General features: G+C 47.0%; 1 long non-coding RNA gene across 1 annotated transcript; it reads right to left on the bottom strand.

Annotated features, from left to right (window-relative positions):
* On the bottom strand, positions 1–25711 carry LOC140216163 (uncharacterized). The gene is made up of 2 exons (XR_011892838.1): positions 20715–25711; positions 1–736 (listed from the first exon to the last, which is right to left on the bottom strand). It is a non-coding gene; the product is annotated as an uncharacterized lncRNA (long non-coding RNA).
* Between the last annotated feature and the right edge of the window lie 358 nt (positions 25712–26069).

Consider the following 26069-nt stretch of genomic DNA (forward strand, 5'->3'; position numbering starts at 1 on the left):
TAATGATGTTTGCCTAGGATACAACATTTATTTTTATTGGTACAAATCTCGTTGCAGTCTTAGCTAAGTATTAGATGTCATTGAACCGAGGAGATGATACATCACTAAACTCAACTGAAAACACTAATATAAGCTACGACACAGGATGAATGCCAAAAACCACAGTCCACTAGTCACAACTGTCGAGAATTTTTCGTTGGCAGTCAAAGTAAGTTCATTTCTTTTCTTCCTTTCTCCTCAGGTTTCCTGTCACAACATAGAAATCAAATAAGTGTCTGTTATTAAAGCAGACCGACCTCGTGCACTCCAATACCGCTTAGGTTCAACTTACGAATGTTTGTGTATGGGCACTCTTCACACTTTAACAGCTTTTTGCATGCCTAGGGAAATTTCTGATATGTAAAGTCAAAGTTTCCCATATTGCTGTGGTGTTTCCTGTGGTTTGCTAATCCACTGTTAGAAGCAGCTCGATATGGGCACAGGCTGCACTGGTACGGCTTTTCCCCGCTGTGCAAGCGCTTGTGAAATCTGAGCGTATCGGATCGTGCAAACCTCTTCGGACAGACTGGGCACTTGAAGGGCTTCTCTTTACTGTGAATTAGCAGGTGTCGCCTATAATTCGCTACATTCTTTGTTGTGTAGGGGCAAAAATGGCAGCAGTACTGTTGCCCAAAGTCCTCATCTCTGGTGTGCTGATCAGTGTCCCTTGGTCTGCGGGAGAAGAAACCAGTTTCACCTGCAAATACAGAGACATCTGCACTGTGTCAATTACTAAATTGCTCTACCGGCGTGCGGACAACAATGGCATTGCAATCTTGCATAGATTCTATGCTGTGCCCCTTCCCTTGTGTTACAGGGGGAGATGTTTCCTTAGAGTTTTCCAATGAGAGCTCCCGGCATGTAGCCATAATGCCGCCAGGACTGCATCGAGCTAATGTAAGCACTTGCTGAGAACCAATGGGGAGTGCAGCAGCATGCACGCTTTATACTTGCATGGCCGCGCTATTGTGCCTCGATGCAAGTCTACAAGATATGCATGAAGTGCTTGGTAAATAAATTTGGAAATCCATGGAAAGTCACGATGGCATTGTTGTCAACAGTATCCCATTCATTGATTTAGATGAGATTGTATGCAATAGTTCTCTAGGTTGCTAAGAAGCTTGATGTCAGTGCTGTGTCCATAGAAATGATCTCGCATAAACATTTGCTCACACCGAAAGTCTGCCTGGAATAATTATGGAAATATTGAGGCCTAAAATGCAGAATCATGTGGAACATTACAGTGAATTGCCAGCCACGCCGAACACTGCTGAGGGCAGTTATGTCTAAGCTTCCAGGAATGAAACCTCGGTGAAAAAAATCAGGTGTGTGTTTATTCACACAGTTCTGAATTTTTCTGCAGAGCCAGGCTTACAACTTGTTCAATGCCCGTGTTATGCTGCACACTACAGCAGCCAAACTAAGGACAAAACAAGGCTTGCTCAAAAACTAGTTCCATATCAAAACATGCAAGCAATACAACAAGGCAACAAGCATGCAATACCTACTACACCATGTCATTTAAAAAGATTAATTCAACAAATAAATGAGTTCTGACTAAGCAACAGAAATATCTTGGTTATGTGCAGGATGTCAGTTCACATTGTGAGATCTGGCTGCTGTTTTCTTACAGAACTACCTTAAAAGCACATAAAATGTCATCTGTAACATTATCAGCACTCCAAAAGAACCCCTTGATGTCAAGCCATAAAAAAAGGTGCAGATTGCAAACAGCTATTCAATTACTGCAAAAGAAAGCTGTGTGAAATATTTGCACTGCCTTCAATGATTAAAAAGGCAATTTTTTTACAGCAACAAATCATCCCAATAGATTGTTTATGCATCCAGACCACAGACAGATGGACACCATTGTTGTTGACCTACTATAAGAACTATATCTGCAAGGCGTGTCTGATTATTGTAAATCATCTCTACATCTCCTGACCTAATTAATACATGGTAACATCAACAATAGCCTTGACAAAACACATTTGGGCAAGAAACAACACTGAAAAAACAAGTTTGCTTTGCAGGAACTTTGCAGGAAAGCAAGGCAGCCAGTACAGTGAGTCTTCATGCCATGCTAGCCTCTCCCTGCGAAGAAAACAAGCAAAAATCACTGGGATCACTCAATGGGGCATTCAATTCACGTGCAATCTCTGAAGACCAGAGAAAATTGCTTGGATGATAATATTTAGCTCCACTGCTGGTAACAGCAATTTTAACCAGCCCACTTCCTATTCTGTTATATACTGTTCTCATCATCATCAGCCTACAAAGAAGACAGCATTAGCCAACCGAGACAACAAAATAAACAAAATAGACAGCAAAAATTAAGTTAAGGGCACGCACAACACAATACACTTCTGGCTCTGCTAAGGATGTTAAGTAGAAAGGACGGCGTCATATGGATACAGGCACAAAGATACTCACTACTGACGCAACATTACACGCACTGCATACATGGTAAAGAATGACTACCCAAATGCAACAGATATGGGGTGTACCCAGACAACCAGGATACGCCGTGAGATTGCCCATCTACTAAAGGCAAATTAACAGAAATCTTTAAGAAAGCACCAAATTCAACCAAGGACCCTCGTTCATAGGTAATCGAACTCGTCACATTACTCCACCTTGCAGAAGCAGCAGACGATATACAACGACTGAACTGCAAGAGCCCACAGGACATGTTACAACGTTCTTTGAAACCCCGAACAAGGGGTCAAAATTAACAAAGATCTTAGGTGGTGTGCTTTGTTATTGCAAAATACTGCAGCGGTAGGTGTTCAGCACAGGCTTTTCATGCCAACACCAAGACCATTTTTCTTATCCTGGAGCGATGTCAGCTCCTTCATTATAATGCATTGTACATGCTAATTGGCTGACCACCACCAAGTAGAGGTTGTAAAGAAAGTAAGAGTAAGTTTTCAGATTAACCAAGGGTTGCTCATAGTATCTAAATATCTGAAGATAAAATTGCCAAAAAGAAGGCTTCACAAATTTCTTAGCGCTGGTGTAAGCTTTGATGTGTGCTAGGTTCAGCTGCTTGATATTCTCTGCACAACTAGCAGACACTCATGGCCTCAGGATCCAGCCAAAATTTTTCTTGTCACAGTTTTTTGTTTTGGTTCGAAGAAAATGGTTCAACTCTGGTTACACTCGAAAGCAAGAAAGTGGCAGCTGAAACAATTGTGAACCAGTATTATTAATGGGCATAAATAAAGGATGATTACACACAAATAAAGCAGATCTGTGCCAGACAAAAACTCAAATCATCCAATGCAAGTGATAGTCGCCACAGTTACCCAATATTCCTTGTTCAATGGAGGACCACAGGCTCGAGACCTAATTGTAAGCACTGGCGGAAGAGCACCTAGGGTGTGTTGTAGCTGAAGCTTCACCCTTTTCCCCCAATGTTACAGCTAACCGAGTTTCATGTTAGAATGGTGCAGCATTCAATGTTCCAATATGGCTGCAAGGAAGCTGCTGTTTTTCTTTACTTTATAGCAGGTCATAGATTTGAATGAATTATAGTACAAGTGTCTCGTGGATTCCTTGTTGTCCTACTTAATGCACTGTTCTCCCTATGCTGCATGTGTTGCAGAGTTATCGGCAGAGAGTTTTTGGCAGTCGATGCTGTAGCTGATGTGGCCAATGTCAAAATAATTTGTTGTAACAGCACCTCTGGTGATGCATGAATATATATGTTACCACAACATTTTGCACTGCTGCACAGTTCTAACGCAAGAAACCAGACTGTTGAAAGACATCAGCTTCAAAGTGGCAAAATGTGTCGAAGCTTTGAGTAGGCGCCTGTGAAAAATGGAATGAACCATAGCGGGTTGAAATCTAGGAATGAAATAGATTTCATACTTTCTACCGATTCCAGCATAGTGCAGGATGTAGAAGTGTTAGGTAGGGTAAAGTACAGTGATCATAGGTTAGTGAGGTCTAGGATTCACCTGAATTTGAAGAGAGAAAAAGAGTAAAATTGGTCTAGAAGAAAGAGGCCAACCTGGACGCAGTAAGGATAAAAGCATACCAATTCAGGCTGTTATTTGCAAACAAATATGCAGCCTTGGAACAGCGAGATGCAGATTACATAGAGGTAATGAATGAAACCGTAACTAGGCTGGCTTCAGAGGCAGCAATTGAAGTGGGAGGCAGGGCACCAAGGCAACCAGTAGGTAAGCTCTCTCAAGCAACAAAGGACCTAATAAAGAAACAACAAAGAATGAAACTGTCTAACTCAAGAGATCAGATAAAAATTGTGGAATTGTCAAAACTGATCAACAAGGAGAGAATAAGGGATATTCGAAGTTCAGGATCGCCAGTCAACCTCTAGAGTACGCGAAGGAAAACGTAAGAAAGACTGAGGAAGCAGTAATAAATGGACGCAGCATGAAATCAGTGAGAAGAAAACTTGGCATAGGACAAGCCAAGATGTATGCACTGAAAGATAAGCAGGGCAATATCATCAGCAATTTCAAAGATATAGTAAAAGCAGCGGAAAATTCTATACTGACCTGTACAATACCCAGAGCAGCCAGGACACCTCCTTTGAAAGTAGTAATGGACAGGTTACAGATTATAACTTGCGATGAAGTTAGAAGGGCCTTAGAAGACATGAAACAAAGAAAGGTGGCAGGTGAAGATGGAATAACAGTCAATTTAATCAAAGATGGAGGAGACATCACACATGAAAAGCTTGCGGCTCTTAATACAAATTGTCTCGCTACTTCAAGGGTCCCCGAGAACAGGAACAATGCCAACATTATAGTAATCCACAAAAAGGGAGATGTTAAAGAACGGAAAAATTATACGCCTATTAGCTTACTTCCAGTACTGTATAAAATATCCACGAAGATAATTTCCAATAGAATAAGGGCAACACTTGACTTCAGTCAACCAAGGAAACAGGCTGGCTTCAGGAAGGGATACTGTACAATGGATCACATCCATCTAATCAATCAGGTAACCGAGAAATCTGCAGAGTACAATCAACCTCTCTACATGGCTATCATAGATTACGAAAAGGCATTTTATTCAGTAGAGATACCAGCAGTCATAGAGGCAGTACGTAATCAAGGAGTAGAGGAGGCCTACATAAATATTTTGGAAAATATCTACAATGATTCCAGAGCTACCTTAATTCTCCAGAAGAAAAGTAGGAAGATACCTATAAAGAAAGGAGTCAGAGAAGAAGAGACAATCTCTTCAATGTTATTCACTATGTGCTTGGAAGAAGCATTCAAGCTATTAAATTGGGACGACTTAGGGGTAAGGATCAAGGGCGAATCTCTCAGCAACCTTCTGTTTGCAGATGACATTGTCCTGTTCAGCAACACTGGGGACGAGTTACGACAAATGATTGAGGACCCTAACAGAGAGAGTGTAAGAGTGGGGTTGAAAATTAATATGCAGAAAACAAAGATAATGATCAATAGCCTGGCAAGGGAACAAGAGTTCAGGATCGCCAGTCAGCCTCTAGAGTACACGAAGGAATACGTTTACCTATGACAATTACTCACAGGGGACCCTGATCATGAGAAGGAAATTTACAGAAGAATAAAATTGGGTTGGAGCGCATACAGCACACATACTCAGATCCTTACTGGAAGCTTACTATTATCACTAAAAAGAAAGGTGTACAATCAATTCATTCTACTGGTGCTAACATATGTGCCAGAAACTTTGAGACTGACATAGAAGCTCGAAAACAAGTTAAGGAACGCACAAAGAGCGATGGAACGAAGAATGACAGGCGTAACGTTAAGAGACAGGAAGCGAGCGATGTGGATCAGAGAGCAAACGGGGATAGCCGATATTCTAATCGACATTAAGAAAAAGAAATGGAGCTGGGCAGATCATGTAATGCGTAGGTTTGATAACCGACAGACGGTTGGTTACAGAATGAGTGCCAAGAGAAGGGAAACGCAGTCGAGGACGGCAAAAGACTAGGTGGGGTCGATGAAATTAAGAAATTCGCCGGCGCAAGTTGGAATCAGTTGGCATAGCACAGGGGTAATTAGAGATCGGAGAAAGAGTCCTTCGTCCTGCAGTAAACTTAGAATAGGTAGATGATGATGAAGGTGGAGAGGCCTTGGTCAATGAGGCTGTTTTCTTGTTATGCATTATCTAGTCAATCCCTCCAGGATTTCCAAAAAATTTTCAGCTGGAAGGTTGGTTTATAATACTTGAGGAATTAAGAGAGTGCAAAATCATATTTTTCTTTGCTATCAGTTCAGTTCTGTTTTAAAACCCTGCTCATGATGCCTCCTCTTCAAACACTGACGAAAGTAACGTGACTACAAGACATCTCATACTTTCTCTTGCTATGGTTGTCTTGAGTCTCCTGCATTGGAGACATGTGAGCAGGATTTCGGGGTCTCCTTTCTTGTTGAACACTGGAGAGCCTATCATTGAGAGTACCTAGATCCGTGACGGTTACATTGGAAAACATATGAACAAAATTTTAAAATAGCATCTTTTGACCTGCGGATTCTCTCAGTTACGTGTGTGCAATAATGATAACTGACGCCAACGGCAAAAGCAACTGCAAAAATCAAACTGGAGACAAATGCACCTTTAACAGCAATTCTTTTCTAACAATAGAACTAAATGTCGAACATCTGCACTCTTGAAAGGATAAGTGAATTATTCAGATAATATCCAGAAGGAAAATTCAAGTGAATCTTTGCTTGCTTCTTCTTGACAAGTTTTTCATATGTTGCTGTTTCCCTTCTCAAGCTTCAGTATCAATGTAAGTTGATGATCACTGAAAGTAAATAGGCAAACTGAATTTATTTACAAGGAGGATGCACTTGGTGAAAATAAATAAGTAAGCAAGGAAACAAACAAGCAGGCCGCCTCAATCCTCATTCCTCAATCAGTCCATTGGCCCGATTCCTTGACTTTCAGGCTTCAGACAACTGTGCCGTACTGACTGCTTCTCAAGAACAAAATTTTTCAGCCCAAACAAGATGGGAACAGAAGGAACACACATCAAGCCATCGCTGTCCCGTTTTGATGAGTCTTCTTTCTTTACTAGTCTTGTTTTTCACTGAGGCTGAGAACCGTTCTTTCTGATGAACCAACCAACCTACTAAAAGATTTTTCTACTTCTTAAGGCTCGCTACTGTACAAAAAGGGTGAAAGCATGTGCAACACATTCAAGCACACAGCAAGCAGAACAAATATTTTAGAAATGCTGGAACTAGAAAATTCTGTAGTCACTGACGGGGACTTCCGTATGAACCTTTCACACCCAACAACTGACTAAAGAAATTATTTACCATCTCCCTTATCACAAAGGGAGCAATTAATGGCAACAACTTTCCTGAACGGCATCATGAAAGACTTCGTGCCTTTAACAAAAGTGGCGTAACATACAGATTTTATTCCTACGATTTTCCTTTTTCGTAAACAATTGCGTGAACACTGAACATGGAAGTCAAGTTACACTGTAAATTTGATACAAATTCACAAAAAGTAAAAACATAAGGACACACAAGATTATGTGCAAACTAACAACTGTTTAATCTAAGTGTGTGTGTATAGTGATATTCAAGACCAAATCGAATACGAATGGAATAGCGCCAGAAACGAATTGAATTGAATATCAAATACCTTTCAAATAATGAACAGCTGTAATCACAATTCATATAAAATGATGTTCACATATCCCAGTATTCTTGTGGTTAGCAAGTTTCTGCCATTACATAGTACGTTATGAGGCGCTGCTTATTAAAAGCACAAATGGGGCATTGTAAGCAAACAAGTAGTTTCTGCATGCACAGGATTCTTCAGAGCATACGAATGATGGCTGCACAGCCTACAAAGTATGGCTGCCCAAGTGACGTAGCCTGCTCCACTACACAAGTTCTCATGCTTTATGACTATACGATGCCCCCCCCCCCCCCCCCATGGGGGTGAACATTTACTGCACTCTTGCCCCAATGTTACGTTAATTTGGGCGTAGTGGATGCCTTGAAATATTTGAAGTATTCAAAAAGTATTCGTATTTACGAAAAGCGACCATTCAATTCGAATACTGAATCAAATAAGACACTATTCGATTCATTATTTGAAAGTTTTGGATATTCGCCCATCCCTAGTTTATTGTCATCCAACAAGCTATATATATATATATATAAAGTCATATCGTAAGAAGCCAACAAACACTGACACCAAGGACAACATAGGGGAAATTACTTGTGCTTAATAAATGACAAAGAAATGATAAATTAATAGAAATGAAAGTGGTTGAAAAAAGCTTGCCGCAGGTGGGAACCGAACCCACAGCCTTTGTTGGATCGTTCCCCACCTGCGGCAAGTTCGAAAGTCCATCAGGGCCACTGCATATTTTTACGACAATATTTAATAACACAGAAAATATACTAGTTTCGGAAATAGTTGGAGAGCCAGTTAGTTTTCTCTGTTGATTATTAAAGGTAAGTGGGTATGGGTATCTGCTGTGTCTATTTTTCACAGGGGATTATTTCCACGGACTATTATAAACTTTTATTAAAGTTTTTCCAATCCAATTATTTTCCGCCGCGACCCGCTCGAATGGGTATCAATAAGCAGCATTCGTCCAAGCGGAGTTTTGTCCAATCTGCCCTTTGGAAAGGTTCTTTGAGGGCATCGCATGATTTGGCAAATCGTTTAATGTCATATAGGACGCCGGACTTCGAAGTGCAGGCACTTTGGTACCACTGTTTGTTTGATTACTTTTCCCGGGCACATTTGATAGGATCGGTACAATACGCCCTCATCCAGGTAGAACAAATGGCCGGTTGCCCCTTTTCCCTGAATATTTTTGCCAACTTTATCTCTACAAACTCGAAGTGTTGCGTCTTCCTGCTGTTTTGTCCGAAACATTTCTCTCGATAACTGCAGAACTCCAACGTCTACTGGAGGACATGGCTTCGAGATCTTGGCACCCACTATAACCTGTGGAGAACCGCTATCATCTTTCGATGTGTTCATTTCACATGGTGCACTTGCTGCAGAAGTAAACGAGGACGCTTTCCAGTTGGAGTCTGGTTCCATGGGTTGGCAAGATCCAGGAATGTTACCAATTGATCACATCATACAGCGGTCTTTCCATGAAGTTTGCAACCAAAGCACCGGAGAAGTACGGTGACAAAGTATTGACCTCTGCTTCCGAAACGTTAACGGAGCTGCTATTCGCCAGTAGTATCATAGACTGAGTGCCTAGCATTGCTGCGTCCGGTACGAGAGCTCGTTGCACAACTATAGTGTTGCTTCCTGTATCTCAGCACCCACACAGTCTGTCCAAAAAGCTCCTCTTTTAACACCGGCATGTCAAATGATTTCCTCGGCCATACTTCGAAAGCAATGGGCGAAGCCTCTTTATCTTGCTTTTTTGTAACACTTTCAAAACCTTCCCGTGCATCTTTTTGCTGGCCGGGAGGTATTATGCAGCATGCTGACAAGCCCTTGGCACCAGGTTCATTCTGCTTTCATGATTGCACGTCATGTCCATATTTGCTGCAATATTCGCAATATGGCTGTTTTATCTTTGTAAGGCATTCCGACGTCTTCTGTCCTATCTTGTCACATATGAAACAACAAACTTGCGACTGCACTGCTTGCTTATGGTTTGTTCCTTTTCCGGGTTTTGTTCACGCTTCCCCTTGAACACCAGTAATTTACGCTGCCTCTGAGTCTCCAAATAGCGATCTGCTGCTTCTGAGGCCTCATCCATGGTCTTGCAGCTTCCCTCGCGAAGGAAAAGCGCCAAATGACTATGGCAGTTGTTCTGTGAATTGTTCTGTGACTATCAAATCCTGAACCGCATTGAATTGTTCCCTTGGTTTGCCATTTCCACCCAATGGTCGAAGTAGCTGAACTGCCGCGTAGCATACTGCTTGCCAGTTTCTCCATCCTGAGGTTTACTTTGTTGAAATCTTTTTCGGTAGCCATCATCTGTAAACCGAAACCATTGCAACAGGGCTAGTTTTCCTTCATTATAATCCAGGGAGCCTTCGGGTGACAAATGACCAAGCACTTTCAGTGCTTCTCTGCCGAGGCACAAGTTGAGAGCCCACTTTTCTGTTGGCCAGCCCTGTCCCATGGCTACATGTTCAAAGTGCTTTAAGTAAGCATCGAGGTCATCTAGAGAGTCATTGAACATGGGGATAAGATTATGTGGGTTGATGGGCGGCTGAGACCTCTGCTTGGTTCGTGTGACCTGAAGCATTCCCATTCCCACTACTTTCTCCCATCTCAGTGAGCTTCAAACGCAACTGCAAATTCTTTTTTTCTAACTCAAGGTGCTGTTTGGCCACCTCTCTTTCAGCAGCCCGTTCCTCACGCGCCTTCGCATCTTTGCTCGAGCACCCAATTTCTTAATTCCGTACCCTTTAGCCTCAAACGCTCACCCAACGTAATAATCTCTACTAAGCTCATGTTCATCACTCTCCGTTCAAGCAGCTATGAACAACTGGCTTCGTCCTGCCATGGACGCCAATTTGTTGAGATTTGGTTTGCTTAGATTAATGCAGGGTTGTCTGCCCGGTAGTGTATTTACACTTGCACGATTCGAATTGTTCTGGCGACCACTGAGACGAATCCACAGTGGGGAAGAGAAACAACGAAGCCGATTGTTAATGAAACATGCATATTGTTACGTAGGAAGACACCGACGAAAAGCTATTTACAAGTATATTTACAAGGCAATACGCCGCACTTGGCCAAGAGGCAGCAGCCCGCGCTAGCTTCCAATCGTCGTCGTCGTCTTCTTACTGCTCGGCTCTTTGTCATTGGAAATACTATCCCATAGCACTACACCCGGCGGCAAAAGCGCCGTCCCGGAGCGACTAAAGGCCGGACTCTGAAGCAGTGTAGTAGGTCTTGAGCCTACTGACGTGCACGACATCACTAGATGCCAGAGTAGATGACGAGGTTGAGCTCACAGGAGCAATTTCGTACGTCACAGGCGTCACCTGGCGCAGCACGCGGTAGGGCCCTGTGTATCGCGAAAGGAGCTTTTCTGAAAGTCCGACATGACGAGAGGGCGACCACAGGAGCACGAGTGCACCAGGCGAAAACTGTACGTCACGGTGGCGGGCGTTGTACTGACGCTGCTGCGTGGTTTGCGAGTCCGTCAGTCGAGCACGGGCAAGCTGGCGTGCATGGTCGGCGAGGGCGATGGCGTCGCGCGCATACTCTGTTGTTGAGGTAGCAGCAGGAGGAAGTACCGTGTCAAGGGGCAAGGTCGGTTCGTGACCGTAGAGTAGATAAAATGGAGAAAATCCGGCGGTGTCGTGCCGGGAAGAATTATAAGCAAATGTGACGTAAGGAAGGGCAACGTCCCAGTCGTGGTGGTCCTTCGAAACGTACTTGGACAGCATGTCGGTAATAGTACAGTTTAACCGCTCTGTCAGGCCATTGGCTTGAGGATGGTATGAGGTAGTCAGCTTGTGTTGAATAGAGCAGGAACGCACAATGTCAGCGATAACTTTCGAGAGGAAGTTACGACCACGGTCAGTAAGCAGCTGTCGCGGGGCGCCATGCACTAAGATGATGTCACGCAAGAGAAAGTCCGCGACATCAGTGGCGCAACTGGTAGGGAGAGCCCGCGTGATAGCGTATCGGGTGGCGTAATCAGTTGCGATGGCTACCCATTTGTTCCCAGAGGATGAAGTGGGAAAGGGACCGAGGAGGTCTAATCCAACATGAAAGAACGGTTCCACAGGGACGGTGATCGGCTGGAGATGACCGGAAGGTTGCACCTGAGGTGTTTTCCGACGCTGGCAGGGATCACAGGCAGCAACATAGCGTCGGACGGAGCGAGCGAGACCAGGCCAATAGAAGCGGCGGCGGACGCGGTCGTACGTGCGGGTTACCCCAAGATGTCCTGCAGTGGGTGCGTCATGCATCTCAAAGAGCACAGTCTGTCGTAGATGTTTTGGCACGACAAGAAGAAGATCAGGGCCATCAGGGAGGAAGTTCCTTCGGTACAGAATGCCGCCCTGGAGGACATATCGGCGAACGGATGCGTCGGTAGGTGTAGAGCGCAGACGCTCGATGAGTACTCGCAGCGATAGGTCTCGGTACTGCTCATCGGTGATGTTAGCGAAGGCAGCCACAGAGAAAATGCCGTCGGCGGTACTACTGTCGGCGTCGTCAGGCTCGTCTACCGGGTAGCGAGACAGGCAGTCAGCGTCCTTGTGTAGTCGGCCAGATTTGTAGGTGACAGAGAACGAATATTCTTGGAGGCGTAAGGCCCAGCGACCAAGTCTTCCTGTAGGGTCTTTCAATGAGCATAACCAGCAAAGCGCATGATGGTCTGTGATAACGGAAAAGGGTCGGCCATATAAGTATGGGTGGAACTTCGCAACCGCCCAAACTAGGGCCAGACACTCACGCTCAGTGACGGAATAGTTGCGCTCCGCGGGCGAGAGGAGCCTGCTGGCGTAAGCGATAACACGGTCGTGGCCACGTTGGCGTTGTGCCAGTACTGCGCCAATTCCGTGACCACTGGCATCAGTACGGACTTCGGTAGGCGCAGAAGGATCGAAATGGGCCAGAACGGGAGGCGTTGTGAGAAGGTCGATTAGAAGCGAGAATGCAGAGGCCTCGTTATCGCCCCACTGGAAAGGGGAGTCTTTCTTCAAAAGCTCGGTTAGTGGTCGTGCTATGGCCATGAAATTTTCCACGAAACGGCGGAAGTACGAGCAAAGGCCGATAAAGCTGCGCACAACCTTGACACACTTTGGAACAGGGAAGTGCGTAACAGCATGGATCTTGCCTGGGTCCGGTTGCACTCTGTTCGCATAAACGAGATGTCCAAGGACGGTAATCTGACGACGGCCGAATTGGCACTTCGATGCGTTGAGTTGCAGACCGGCTCACCGAAAAACGTCCAGGACTGCTGAGAGGCGTTCGAGGTGCGTAGCGAATGTTGGGGAGAATACTATAACGTCGTCCAAGTAGCACAGGCACGTGGACCATTTGAAACCGTGAAGAAGGGAGTCCATCATGCGTTCAAAAGTGGCAGGAGCGTTACATAGACCGAACGGCATCACTTTGAATTGATAAAGACCGTCGGGTGTTACAAAGGCAGTCTTCTCGCGGTCGAGATCGTCCACGGCAACCTGCCAATAGCCGGAGCGAAGGCCAATAGAGGAGAAATAGCGAGCACCGTGGAGGCAGTCAAGGGCGTCATCAATCCGAGGTAGGGGATACACGTCCTTTTTGGTAACCCTGTTAAGGTGCCGATAATCCACGCAAAAGCGCCATGAGCCATCCTTCTTTTTTACCAGCACAACAGGTGACGCCCATGGACTACATGACGGTTCAATAATGTTCTTGGCAAGCATTTTGCGAACTTCGGTGTGAATAACTTGACGCTCAGCCGGTGATACTCGATACGGGCGGCGATGAATAGGAGGGGCATCGCCGGTATTAATGCGATGTTTAACAGCTGTTTGTGCCAAAGGACGATCGTTAAAGTAAAAAATATCTTGGTAGGAAATCAGAACGCGGTAGAGCGCACAAGCGTGCTCGGACGGCATGTCGGGTGCAATCATTTTCTGTAAGTTGGCGATGGTACAAGTTGCCGACTGCGATGGTAGAGGAGGATCGGCTGAATTGTCTACTGAAATCGATGCTACAGAGTGATCCTCGAATGGGCAAAGTTGGGCCAGAGACATCCTGCGTGGCAGCACTTGTGTCGTCAAGCCAAAATTGACCACTGGCAGGCAGACGCAATTCGCCGTAATAGATAAAACTGTATGAGGTACTGTGATCCCGTGTGTAAGGACGTCTTGCATAGGAGCCGCGATGTAGAGACCGTCGGGGACTGGTGGGGATGACACGAAGTCAACGTAAGTCAGTGCCGAAGGTGGCAAGCGAACGAAGTCGACGGAACTGAGGCGAGTAGGGTGTTGTTCAGCGGGATCCAGAACAGGCAGGTCGAGGCGGAGAGTACTGGCGGAGCAATCGATGAGAGCAGAATGTGCGGAGAGAAGTCTAAGCCGAGGATGATGTCGTGGGGACAGTGAGCGATGACTGTGAATAGCACAATTGTGGAGCGATCGGCGAAGGAGACACAGGCGGCACACATACCAATTATGGGGTGTTGGAATCTCAGCGCTGACGCCCGTTGTTGCAATCGGACCGCTGGCACGAGTTGTTGCAACTGGGTCGCAAGCCCCAAGGGTAGCGTTGGCCTGGCGGCCTGGGGCACAACTGGAAGCATCCGAAGGTCCTGGCAAAGCATGAGTCGACTGCTAACAGAACAACTTGTTTATTCTAGCATCGCAAAAGAGCGGGCGGTCAGGTCGACCGAAGTGGAGAGACGGGAGAGCACGCTTCTCGACGGAAGAATTCGGAGCCCCTCTCTTGGCGTCCGGGGGCAGCTGCCCTTATACTCTCGGAGTTGAGGGCAAGAAGGAACGCCTCGATAGAGGCGCACGTGACGGGGCACGGACACGCTGAGAGACAGGTTGAGACGAGTGTAGTGACGCATCCGCCGGGCCGGCGCCGGTCAGACCTCCTCGCTTCACACTTGGGGAGCTCCTCTCCCCGGCTGCCGCGCTTTGACAAGCGTGGGCACCAACATGCACACACACACACGCACACTTGAAGACACGTGGCATTGAAACATGCCTGGACGCGCTTGGCGGGGAGGCGTATCGGCGGCGCTGAACGGGCCAAAATGTCCGCCGCTTTGAACGAAGCCCCGGCGTCCGTTGCATCCGCGCCGGCTATACCGCGCGTCGTAGGCGAAACGTAACAGACCGCCCCGCCGGGGGAAGGAGATCCCGATGGTCAGGGGACTGCATCCGCTGTCCGGAGGGATGTCGCTCGATGATGCTCATAACCGAAGTCGGGCGTCCTTCGGCGTTTCTTGAGCGCAGCGCACATAGAAGGCCTCGTTCTCTCGTTCAGGTTCACACAGGACACTGCAAAGTGACTTCGGGAGAGTTGAAATTTTTGTTCTCGTTCCCGGCAAGCGTTAGAACTACGCCGAAACTCAACCGCTCAGTCAGCAAGCACGAAACAACCCTCACCAAGTCCTGCCAGGCTCTTTCCCCTTTTATACTACTGCCTAGTTCCTTACAGTAGTCTAGCAGCACCCAGAACGCGTCCACAAATTGGAAAATTGCACTAGAAAGCACGTCATCACTTTGAAACACTACACAAAAGCAATATATTAAAAATCCTGCCTCAGGAAGAAAAACATCAGTAACAAATAACTTTGAGGCTGATTCTTACGTTAGGGGCTTCGACTTAAGCCATCGGCGTTACCGTTGAGACTCCCCTTTTTGTAACGCACCTCAAAGGAATGCTGTTGCAAAGCGAGGCTCCAGCGCAGGAGGCGGCTATTTGTGGAAGAGATGGTCTGCAGCCATTGGAGAGGGCAGTGATCCGTCTCGAAGCATGCGAAGCGGAGATCGCAGCGAGCGACCGTACACTAGCTCAGCTGGCGAAAACCCCGTAGCCGCATGCGGCGCGGTCCTCAATGCAAACATCACCCCAGGCAGACACAGCTCCCAGTCAGTTTGTTGTGCAAACCACAATGCTCTCAACACGCGCTTCATGACGGAGTGGAGCTTCTCAACGGAATTCGACTGTGGGTGGTACACTGAGATGTGTAACAGCTTTACCCCACACCTTTCGAGAAAAGTTGTCGTCAAAGCGCTAGTAAACACTGTGCCCTGATCTGATTGGATTTCCGCAGGAAAACCAACTCGCGCAAATATGGACAGTAGTGCATTGACTATCTCAACTGAGCTCAGTTCTTTAAGCGGCACTGCTTCTGGGAACTTTGTCGCTGGGCAGATCACAGTCAAAATGTGTCTGTACCCCGTGGTTGTTACCGGCAGAGGTCCCACTGTATCAATAACGAGCCGTCTAAAAGGCTCCGTAATGATAGGTACCAACTTCAACGGCGCCCTCGATTTGTCCCCTGGTTTGCCCATTCGCTGACAGGTGTCACATGTCCTCACAAAGTGGTCTGCGATCCCGAAAACACCCTGGCCAATAGTACTCTTGCAAGAGACGGTCCTTAGTTTTCTTAACTCCTAGGTGTCCGGACCACGAACCCCCATGCGACATTAAGCGCAACAGATCCTGACGGTAGCACTGAGGCACGATCAGCTGATCGAACTCCACTCCCCTGCGGTCTAGATACTTCCGGTACAGGACCCCACCTCTTTCCACAAAGCGAGCATTTTTCTTGGCGATACCTTCCTTGACATTGCAGCGTATGTTTTCTAGGCTGCCATCCTTTTTTTGCTCGGCTATCAAAGCCGACCGGCTGACGTTTAGCAACCTATTGAGTCCATCTGACGTAGGCGCGATGAGCAAATCTGCAGATAGCTCTTCTAACTTTCTCGTGTCGGGCATGTCCTCTCCAGTATCCGATGCCTTCAACGCTACAGGCTCAAGTTTATTCAGTTCGGACGTGCTCTGAATATCAGCTTGCTGCGCCTCTGACCCTTTCTCATTGTTCGACAACGTCGGCCCCGCAACTACCGCCTTTGCAGCGAGCTCCCGAACCTTCGATCTGGTTAAGGCCTGAACCCTAGCCTCACCAAACAAAAGCCCCTTCTCGCGCAGGAGGTGATCGGACCTGTTCGAAAATAGGTACGGGTACTGGGGGGGGGCAGCATAGATGACACTGCCGCCTCCGTCTCAAGTGCTCCGAAAGGTCCTTCAATAAGCACTTTTGCTACGGGCAGACACACGCTATGAGCTTCCACGGCTTGCTTGATCCATGCGCACTCGCCCGTGAACATATCGGGTTCTACGTAAGAGGGGTGAACTACATCCATTGTAGCTGCGGAATCGCGAAGCACTCGGCACTCTTTCCCGTTCACGAGGAGGTCTCGCATGTAAGGCTCGAGGAGCTTCATGTTCTCGTCAGTGCTTTCTGCGTTCGGCTTCGGTTGCCGCCGTCTCCTTACGTTCGGTCGGACTGCTTTCACTCGCATCCGCACTACGTGTGTCCCCTCTTGCTCTCATGGGTGTGAACTTCGGCCTCTCAAACTTGGAGCCATATTCACCCTTTTGACCGTCCTTAGCTCCGCGAGCCCGACGCGTCACAAACTCCTCGGCTAGCTCGGCTGCTTTAGCCACCGTACTAACGTCTGGCCTATCCAAGACCCAGTACCGCACGTTCTCAGGTAACCGACTATAAAACTGTTCCAGCCCGAAACACTGCAGAACTTTCTCGTGGTCACCAAACGCTTTCTCTTCTTTGAGCCACTCCTGCATGTTTGACATAAGCCTGTAGGCAAACTCTGTATATGACTCACTTTTGCCTTTCTCATTTTCCCGAAATTTCCGACGGAACGCCTCCGCTGACAGCCTGTACTTTTTTAGCAGACTCGATTTCACTTTGTCGAAATCCTCTGCCTCCTCTCTATTCAAGCGAGCGACTACGTCGGCCGCCTCGCCGGGTAACAAAGTGAGCAAGCGCTGTGGCCACGTTTCCCGAGAGAACCCCTGCTTCTCGCACGTTCGCTCAAAGTTAACCAGGAACAAACCAATGTCCTCTCCAAGCTTAAACGGCCGCATCAAGGTCAGTCATTTTGAACAATACTCGTTCTCCTGCACCGTGTGCCTGACTTCCATTACGAGCGCGTTCCATCTCTACCCCGAGACGCTTCATTTCCAAAGTGTGTTGACGGTCGCGCTCCTCTTTTTCTTTCTCTTTTTGCTCTTTAAGTTCGCGCTCCCTCTCCTCAATGGTCTCAAGGCATTCCGACAGCTCGTCATCCTCAGCTTCTAACTCAAGAATAGCCCTTAGCAGTTCTGGTTTTCTGAGTTTGCCTGAGACATCCAGACCCTACTCTCTTGCAAGCTCCAGCAATATCGGTTTGCGCAACGACTTCAAATCCATGGCTGCTCTGAATGCTGCTTTCTCTACTGCCTACTATTGTCTTGCCGCAAACTAACCCGGCAGCAACGACAACTACAATTACCAGCTCTGTTTCTGACACTAACAAAAGCCTGGCAAAGCTCAGAAGAAGAAAGTCCCGCACTCACCAAACCTCGCAGCCAAGAATTCAGCGCAGTCGTTCCGCTGCAGGCAACCAGTCATCACACAGGGCTCGTTGCACTGCTCCCGGATGGTCGTTGTGCTGCTCAGCATACAGTCAACCGCATATCTTCGCTGCTGGCCTCCGTTGTCGCGATCTCACCGCTGGCAGACAGTTGTTGGAATCTCAGCGCTGACGCCCGTTGTTGCAATCGGACCGCTGGCACGAGTTGTTGCAACTGGGTCGCAAGTCCCAAGGATAGCGTTGGCCTGGCGGCCTGGGGCACAACTGGAAGCATCCGAAGGTCCTGGCAAAGCATGAGTCGACTGCTAACAGAACAACTTGTATATTCTAGCATCGCAAAAGAGCGGGCCGTCAGGTCGACCGAAGTGGAGAGACGGGAGAGCACGCTTCTCGACGGAAGAATTCGGAGCCTCTCTCTTGGCGTCCGGGGGCAGCTGCTCTTATACTCTCGGAGTTGAGGGCAAGAATTAAGGAACGCCTCGATAGAGGCGCACGTGACGGGGCACGGACACGCTGAGAGACAGGTTGAGACGAGTGTAGTGACGCATCCGCCGGGCCGGCGCCGGTCAGACCTCCTCGCTTCACACTTGGGGAGCTCCTCTCCCCGGCTGCCGCGCTTTGACAAGCGTGGGCACCAACATGCACACACACACACACGCACACTTGAAGACACGTGGCATTGAAACATGCCTGGACGCGCTTGGCGGGGAGGCGTATCGGCGGCGCTGAACTGGCCAAAATGTCCGCCGCTTTGAACGAAGCCCCGGCGTCCGTTGCATCCGCGCCGGCTATACCGCGCGTCGTAGGCGAAACGTAACAGGGGGCTGTTCCGCCATCGGCGACACGGACAACATGCGTCGTGGCAGACGTGATTATTTTTTTCAGGCGGTTACGAAGGTCAGCGCTCATTACCGATAAATGCGCCCCAGTGTCTATGAGAGCAGATACAGGAACACCGTCGACTTGCACGTCAAGAAGGTTCAGATGAGTGGGCAACGTCAGGAGAGGATTTCGCGGCGTAGGGAGCAATGCAGCGTCACCTTGAGGCGCTGCATCGTCTAGTTTTCCGGCTGGGAGCGGCGTCCGAAGGGAGTCGGCGAATAGGAGCGACGGGGCTGGGGGGAGCGAGATTGTCGTCGTTGGGGCGAAGGCGAACGAGAATAGGGGCGGTTCGGCGCAGGAGAATCGGTGGCTGCATTATCTGAGCGGGCAGCATAGGGACGAGAAAGGCCACTTGGGGGGCGAGAGTAGGCAGTATATGTAGACTGGTTCAGGGAACTCCAGCGACTGCGACAGTGCCGAGAAATGTGCCCAATTCGATGGCAGTGAAAACAAATTGGCTTGTCTGCAGTGCGCCATTCAGAGGGGTTGCGAAAACGTGGTGGGTAAGAAGGTGCTGGACGGAGTGGAATCGAAGAAGCCGGGTGGCTTTCAGGGCGATGGGCCGAGCAGATGGTGTGAATACCCATGTTGGCGAACTCCTGGCGGACAACTGCCTGAATCAGGGAAACAGTGACTGCAGGTGCATTGGAGGGGCTGGACTCGAAGGCAGCCGGATAGGCGGCCTCGATCTCACGCCGGACAATCCTGGTAACATCGCCAGTGTTATTGGGACGAGGAGCGTCGGCACAGGAAGATGTCGCTGGGGTGTTGGGCAGACGGGCAAACTTTTGGCCGATGCGTCGGCTTTTGGCGAGTTCCAGGCGGCGGCACTCTTTTATAACTGCATCCACCGTCGCCACGTTGTTAAATACGAGCAAGTTGAAGGCGTCATCGGCAATGCCTTTGAGGATGTGGGAGACCTTGTCGGACTCAGTCATGTGTGCGTCAACTTTGCGGCACAGAGCCAAGACGTCCTGAATGTACGTGACGTAGGGCTCCGTTGACGTCTGCACACGACCGGAAAGCGCCTTCTGCGCGGCAAGTTGGTGACCGTAGGGGTTGCCGAACAAGTCTCGAAGCTTTTGCTTAAGCGAATCCCAACTGGTCAGCTCATCTTCGTGGGTCCGATACCAAACTCGAGGTGTGCCACCGAGGTAAAAGACTACATTGGCGAGCATGATAGGGTCCCACCGGTTATTGCGGCTGACGTGTTCGTACAGGCTGATCCAGTCGTCGACGTCTTCCCCATCTTTTGCCGAGAATACGCCAGGATCACGGGGAGCGGTGAGAGTGATGTAGGTCGTCGAAGTGGCAGCAGGTGTCGGAGCCGGCGGAGTTGAGTTGTCGTCGCCGGGAGCCATGAAGGAAGGCTCGACGTACCGTCCACTGCGAAGCTCCGTGACGAGGTACAGGGAACGTCCACCTCCACCAGATATGTTACGTAGGAATACACCGACGAAAAGCTATTTACGAGTATATTTACAAGGCAATACGCCGCAGTTGGCCAAGAGGCAACAGCCCGCGCTAGCTTCCAATCGTCGTCGTCGTCTTCTTACTTCTCGGCTCTTCGTCATTGGAAATACTATCCCGTAGCAATATAATTAAAACAAAGCATAACACAGACAAACCAACTAAACGAAATGCCATAACTAACAAAAAAAAAACCGTTCCTGCAGCTCTAGATGTTCTCACACAACTAAACAATTGTTTAAAACAGTAAGGCCCATGAATGGTAAGAATTACTTGACATGCGGTGCAGCTGCAGGGCGTCGGTCACGTGTCTTATGTCGTGAGGAGTCGGTCGCTTCTTTAGGATCAGCCACAGCTCGACCAAGTAGCCACAGGAGGGGGGTGGCAGAAAGTTCTTGCCTTCTGTACCACGTCACCAGGACCCGCGAACCCCACCAGCTGGAAGTAGGACCGAGTCCGTACCATCGCTAAAGTCCTGAAGTTAGGGTCCGCAACCCGCCAGCCTCACTCCTACACCCGGCGCTCCCGACGTCTTGAGGTTCGGACCCGTTGCCGGACAGCCTCGCTTCCTCATCCTTGCACACCGGGCTTCTTGTTCTTGTTCCCTAGTGAAATGGCGCCACCCACTCTGGGAGATCGGCCATGAATCTGGTGGTGAAGGAACTGTTAGCATTTTTTTTTTTTTAATAAGTTAGGGTGAAATGAAATGAGTATCTTGCAGTTGGGGTTTAAACTGTTTACTGTTACAGGTATGAATAATCAATTATCTAGATATTCTTGTGAATTTTGTGAACCTTATAAGAATTTTGAAGAATTCTAACATGCAATTCGTTTTGTCTCACACAGAAAGATGCAGTGGTGCTTCACAAACGTTCCTGTGGCTGTAACCCAGTACGGTGGCCCCAAAGGAAAGAGTTATAGGAAGAGACAAATTCAAGCCCAACTTTTGGAAGGGTTCTTCTAAAAATCTTTTCCGTTGAATAATGAAATGGCAGCATCTCAAAAAGTGTTCCAGAGATTCGTTCTCATTGCATAAAGGGCACAAGGGCGATATAGCCAGACCAGACCTGTAGAGGTAAAAATTCAATGGGAGGACTCAGCACTGTAGTCTTGTAGTAATTTAACTTTTTCTAAAGGAGCAACAATTGTTTAAAGGAAAACTGAGATGTGGGAAATCAGATGTTGCTAATGATGATTGCGCAAACTTATTTGTAGTAGTAAATTTTCTTAATCGTGCCGCAACGATGAAAGCTGACGAAGGTAAAATGGGGATTATAGGGCCATCGTGGGATGCTACTACAAGTGTATCTGCATATTCATTTAAGGCTAGGCCTTTGTGACCTGGCACCCACACTAAACAAATGAAACGTGTCTTGGGAGAAGAGAATATAAAGTTTTTAATGAATCTGACAATTTGGGTGTGGTTAGTGAAGAACAGACAGAAAGGCAATCAGTTAAGAGTATGGCTGATGACAGAGACGGTAATAATAATAATAATAATATATGGTGTTTTACGTGCCAAAACCACTTTCTGATTATGAGGCACGCCGTAGTGGAGGACTCCGGAAATTTATACCACCCGGGGATCTTTAACGTGCACCTAAATCTAAGTACACGGGTGTTTTCGCATTTCGCCCCCATCGAAATGCGGCCGCCGTGGCCGGGATTCGATCCCGCGACCTCGTGCTCAGCATCCCAACACCATAGCCACTGAGCAACCACGGCGGGTGACAGAGACGGTGGTAATTTGCTTAAAGCTAAGAGAACTGTTGATAATTCCGCCTGAAAGATAGGTGTGAAGTCAGGTAGCCGAATTGAAAAAGACTAATTTAGATGTGGTGATACAATGCCCACACCTGCCTTTTCTTCACAGACGGAAGCATCAGTTGCTATAACAATCTTTGTATCCAGGTGTGCAAGGTGGTCTCCCAGAATACTATTCCAATATTGATAGGGAAGGTGTTGAACATTATTTGGGAAAATATCATCAAATTCAATTTTAGCATCTGGAACCGAGGAACTTAGACCACTTCGCATAGGAGAACGTTTAAAGGGTCGAATAGTTTTTGAGCGAAAACAACTTGAGGGCAACGTGAGCGATACCACTGACAGTTGAAAGTGAGGCTGGTTCACTAACAAAAACATATTGTGATCTCCTCTTTGGTGATGCACATATCTTTAGAAAAGTTTGTACTGTTAGGATATGAAATCGCATGAGAAGAGAAGGCAGGCGTGCTTTTTGATATAACATATTGTTAGCGACAAATTTAGGAAGCCGAAGACATAAACATAATGCCTCTCATTCTAGTAGAATCAGAGGCCGCATTTACATGTAGGTCCGCCAGAGAACAACGCAGCCAAACTCCATTATCGGGCGAACATACATGCAATAGATCCTAATGAGAACATGCTGACACAACCCTGATCGATTGCTGCCGAGTCTATCCAGCATTCCTACTGCGCCTGCTTTCTTTAAGGTAATATGCTCTATATGTGGACTCCAATTAAGCTTTTCGGTGTACATTACTCGCAGGATTCACCCGTGGGATATACTGCCTTGTCGATAAAGCATCGAAATTTGCACAGGAATGCTTTGAGGAATAACTAGGACGGCGCTTTTTCTGATATTCAGAGAGAGGTCAGTTCCACCAAGCCACGTTTCTAGGCAGTTCATAAAGGACTGTCAAGTTTGATACAAAGCATCTAAGTCTACCGATGCAGCAAAATATGCAATGTTGTCGGCGTATAAGTACACATGCACATCCTGAAGGTACAGTACTCAGTAAAACATTAAACAGCAATGGACATAGGACTGATCCCTGTGGTAGACCTCTTCACTGTTGATAAGTTGATGAAGACAATCTGCGTAGAGAGCAGTAAAATTCCCTGGCATTTAAAAATTCATACACCCACTCGACAAAATATTTTGGCAGACCAGCATTCTGAAGCCCGTTTATTAGGCTTACATGTTCTATGCTGTCATACGCCTCGGTGATATACAAAGTGGCTAAGGCTGCATATTTTTTTTGACATCAAGCTAGTTCAATACGACTTTCTAAGTCGACATGGGCACACCAAATCAAGCACCTACGTCTGAAGCCAATTTGGCATGGGCTCAAAATCATGTTCTCTATCAGCCAATTATCTATGCGGTCGTGTAAGATTCTTTCGACGAGTTTTACTACATCAGATGTAAGCGATATTGGCCTAATGTTATCTAATTTGTAACCGGCACCTTGCTTTTGTAATAATGGGATAACTTTTGCAAGTAAGTCTTCATTCCGGAGGAATCCATGAATTTTTAATGGAATGGTCTACCATGGTGAGCAATGCATGTGATGACATCTTAAATAAAGTTTTTACTATTGCCATAGTAATGTCATCGGGGCCTGGTGCTGAATTAGGCAGCTGGCTTAGTACATTTTCCAGCTCCGAAATAGTAACTTCTTCTAAGTCTTCACCATGAGTAGGCGGCATAGGGTCATTGGGCAAAATCGAGTTCAAGCAACATTCCAGACCTCTAGCAGTATCTTCCAGTAATTTGGCCAATTTGCAGGGTGTTGGAACCACAGGGTCTATGTTTATTTGTGCTGGAAAGACCTTTTTATTCCTCAGAAATTTAAAAAGTGCTTTTTTATTGGTGGCCTTTGAGAGAAATTCAAAGTGCTCACAATCAACATTGTCTTTTCGCATTTGCAACTGTTCTTTTAAATGTTGCTGTCACGAGCTTACAGTCTCTTCAACTGCTAGGACACTGGTTATGAAGTAGATATTGCAATGCTGCTTTTCTTCTCCTGTAATGGCGTGAGCACTCCGCGTTCCACCAAGGGTTAGAAGACCCACTTTTAGTAGTACAGTAAATTGAGATTTTTTTACGGAATCTTTTAAATCAGACAATAAATTTATGGCTTTTTCTTCTTCATTATTGCTGATTCAATAAAACAATGTGTGAAACCTTTTCAAATGTGTTGAAATTAACAAAAGTACAATGCTTAGTAATTTGAGTCAATGGGCATACGAGTTCCAAATGAATAGGAAAGTGATCACTACTCGTGCCAGAGTTTATAGCAGATCAGAAGGAGGGAGACAAATTAGTACTTGTGAAGGTGAGATATATTGCGGAAAGTCACTTACTACTAATAAATGTCAGTGTTTGTGCATTAATGCATGATAAATTATTGTTGGCAGCCCGATCCCACAAATGTTTACCACTCGAATCGGTCTTGTACCCTCACGAAGTGTGGTGGGAGTTAACTTTTTCGTTACGGCAGAAAAATGGCTAATTTAGAGTGCTTCCAGAAAAAAAAAAATGTTTTTCTCTTGAACAACAAAACGCGTTTAACATTGCTATGCAGCAAATCGTAGCTTATTGGTGTGGCTTTTTATGTAAAAAAGGACTGTGCTTTGAGATTTAGAATTGTTCACATTTTGTCAAATAAACAAAAGAATGTGCACATAAAAGTATAAACAAAGAGAAATCAGTGACTGTGCTTAGCCAGAAAATTATTTTGAGAATTCTGAAATATACAAACTGTTACTAGGCCCCTTAGCTATGCTTCCAATATATATCAATCCTGTACACCATGTATTGCATTTATCGGGGCCCATCAATCTAGCTGCCTTGACGGCTGTGCCACTCGGCGAAGCAGTCCCGTGAGGGCAAGAAGCAAAGGTATATTTCACAAGTGGAGCACATGACGTTTGTTCTGTTCTGTGTCTGTTTTTTGATAGCAGATTTTGCAATTTCTCCTTTTCTTCATTCTTTTTGGTTGGTGCCGAATGGGGTCCAAGGGCGAGAAGTGGGGTGAGAAAGGAGCATGACCTTGTGCGACTTCATCATACTCAAATATCTGCTGAATCAGTTCTTCCCTAAATGCAAGCTGGTCAAAGTAGGTGCTTCGAGAAAGTTCTCGAACTGTTGGGTTGTCTTTTCGGTGCTGCTGGAACAGTATGAAACTCTTCACGCACGCGATGTCCACTGTAAGAGTGTAAAGTCAGTATTGCAGCCGATATTAGCCGCGCCAGTAGCCAATTGATGTATACGAGCGACGTTCCTATGTTGAGATGTGTCGTATCGGCATGCGGCGTGGCCCGTAGCGTGGCGTTTTGAAACAGGCGATGACACTACACTTTCAAACGAAAAGTGCTAGCCGCAGAAGCATCGTCAAACGTTCAAGCCGGGCGGGACTTCGGCGTCGAAGAGAAAAACGTCCGTCGTTAACGGGGGACGCTTTTCGCATGTGCCGCAACGAGGAGATGACAGCGATAAGCAGAATGGGGCTCTTGCATTGCCCAGAGGGCGCTGCGAAAAAGGTGCTAAAAAGCGCCCTCCGTCCAAAAATGGGTCGTACCAAGCTCTGTCGTCTGCTTCGGAAAGCACGTTTACAATATGGACCCGCCACTTTCGGTTGTGTTTTACCACGGCCTGCAGCGAATATCGGGCGCCGAATATTTTTTTCAGGGGTGGCACGCTGCGTAAAGGCAAGAAATTATGCAGTGCCTAATACGTGTACGCCGTTTAAGAATTAAGCGGCGAAGTTTTAGCGCGGTGTCAATCGCAAGTGAAGCGAGTCGCGTACGAAGTGGAACTTCACGTAAGGTTTGCACGCTGCCCGATTCAGGCGCACA

This window comes from Dermacentor andersoni, chromosome 2 (genome assembly GCF_023375885.2).
Source record: "Dermacentor andersoni chromosome 2, qqDerAnde1_hic_scaffold, whole genome shotgun sequence".
NCBI classification, from domain to species: domain Eukaryota; kingdom Metazoa; phylum Arthropoda; class Arachnida; order Ixodida; family Ixodidae; genus Dermacentor; species Dermacentor andersoni.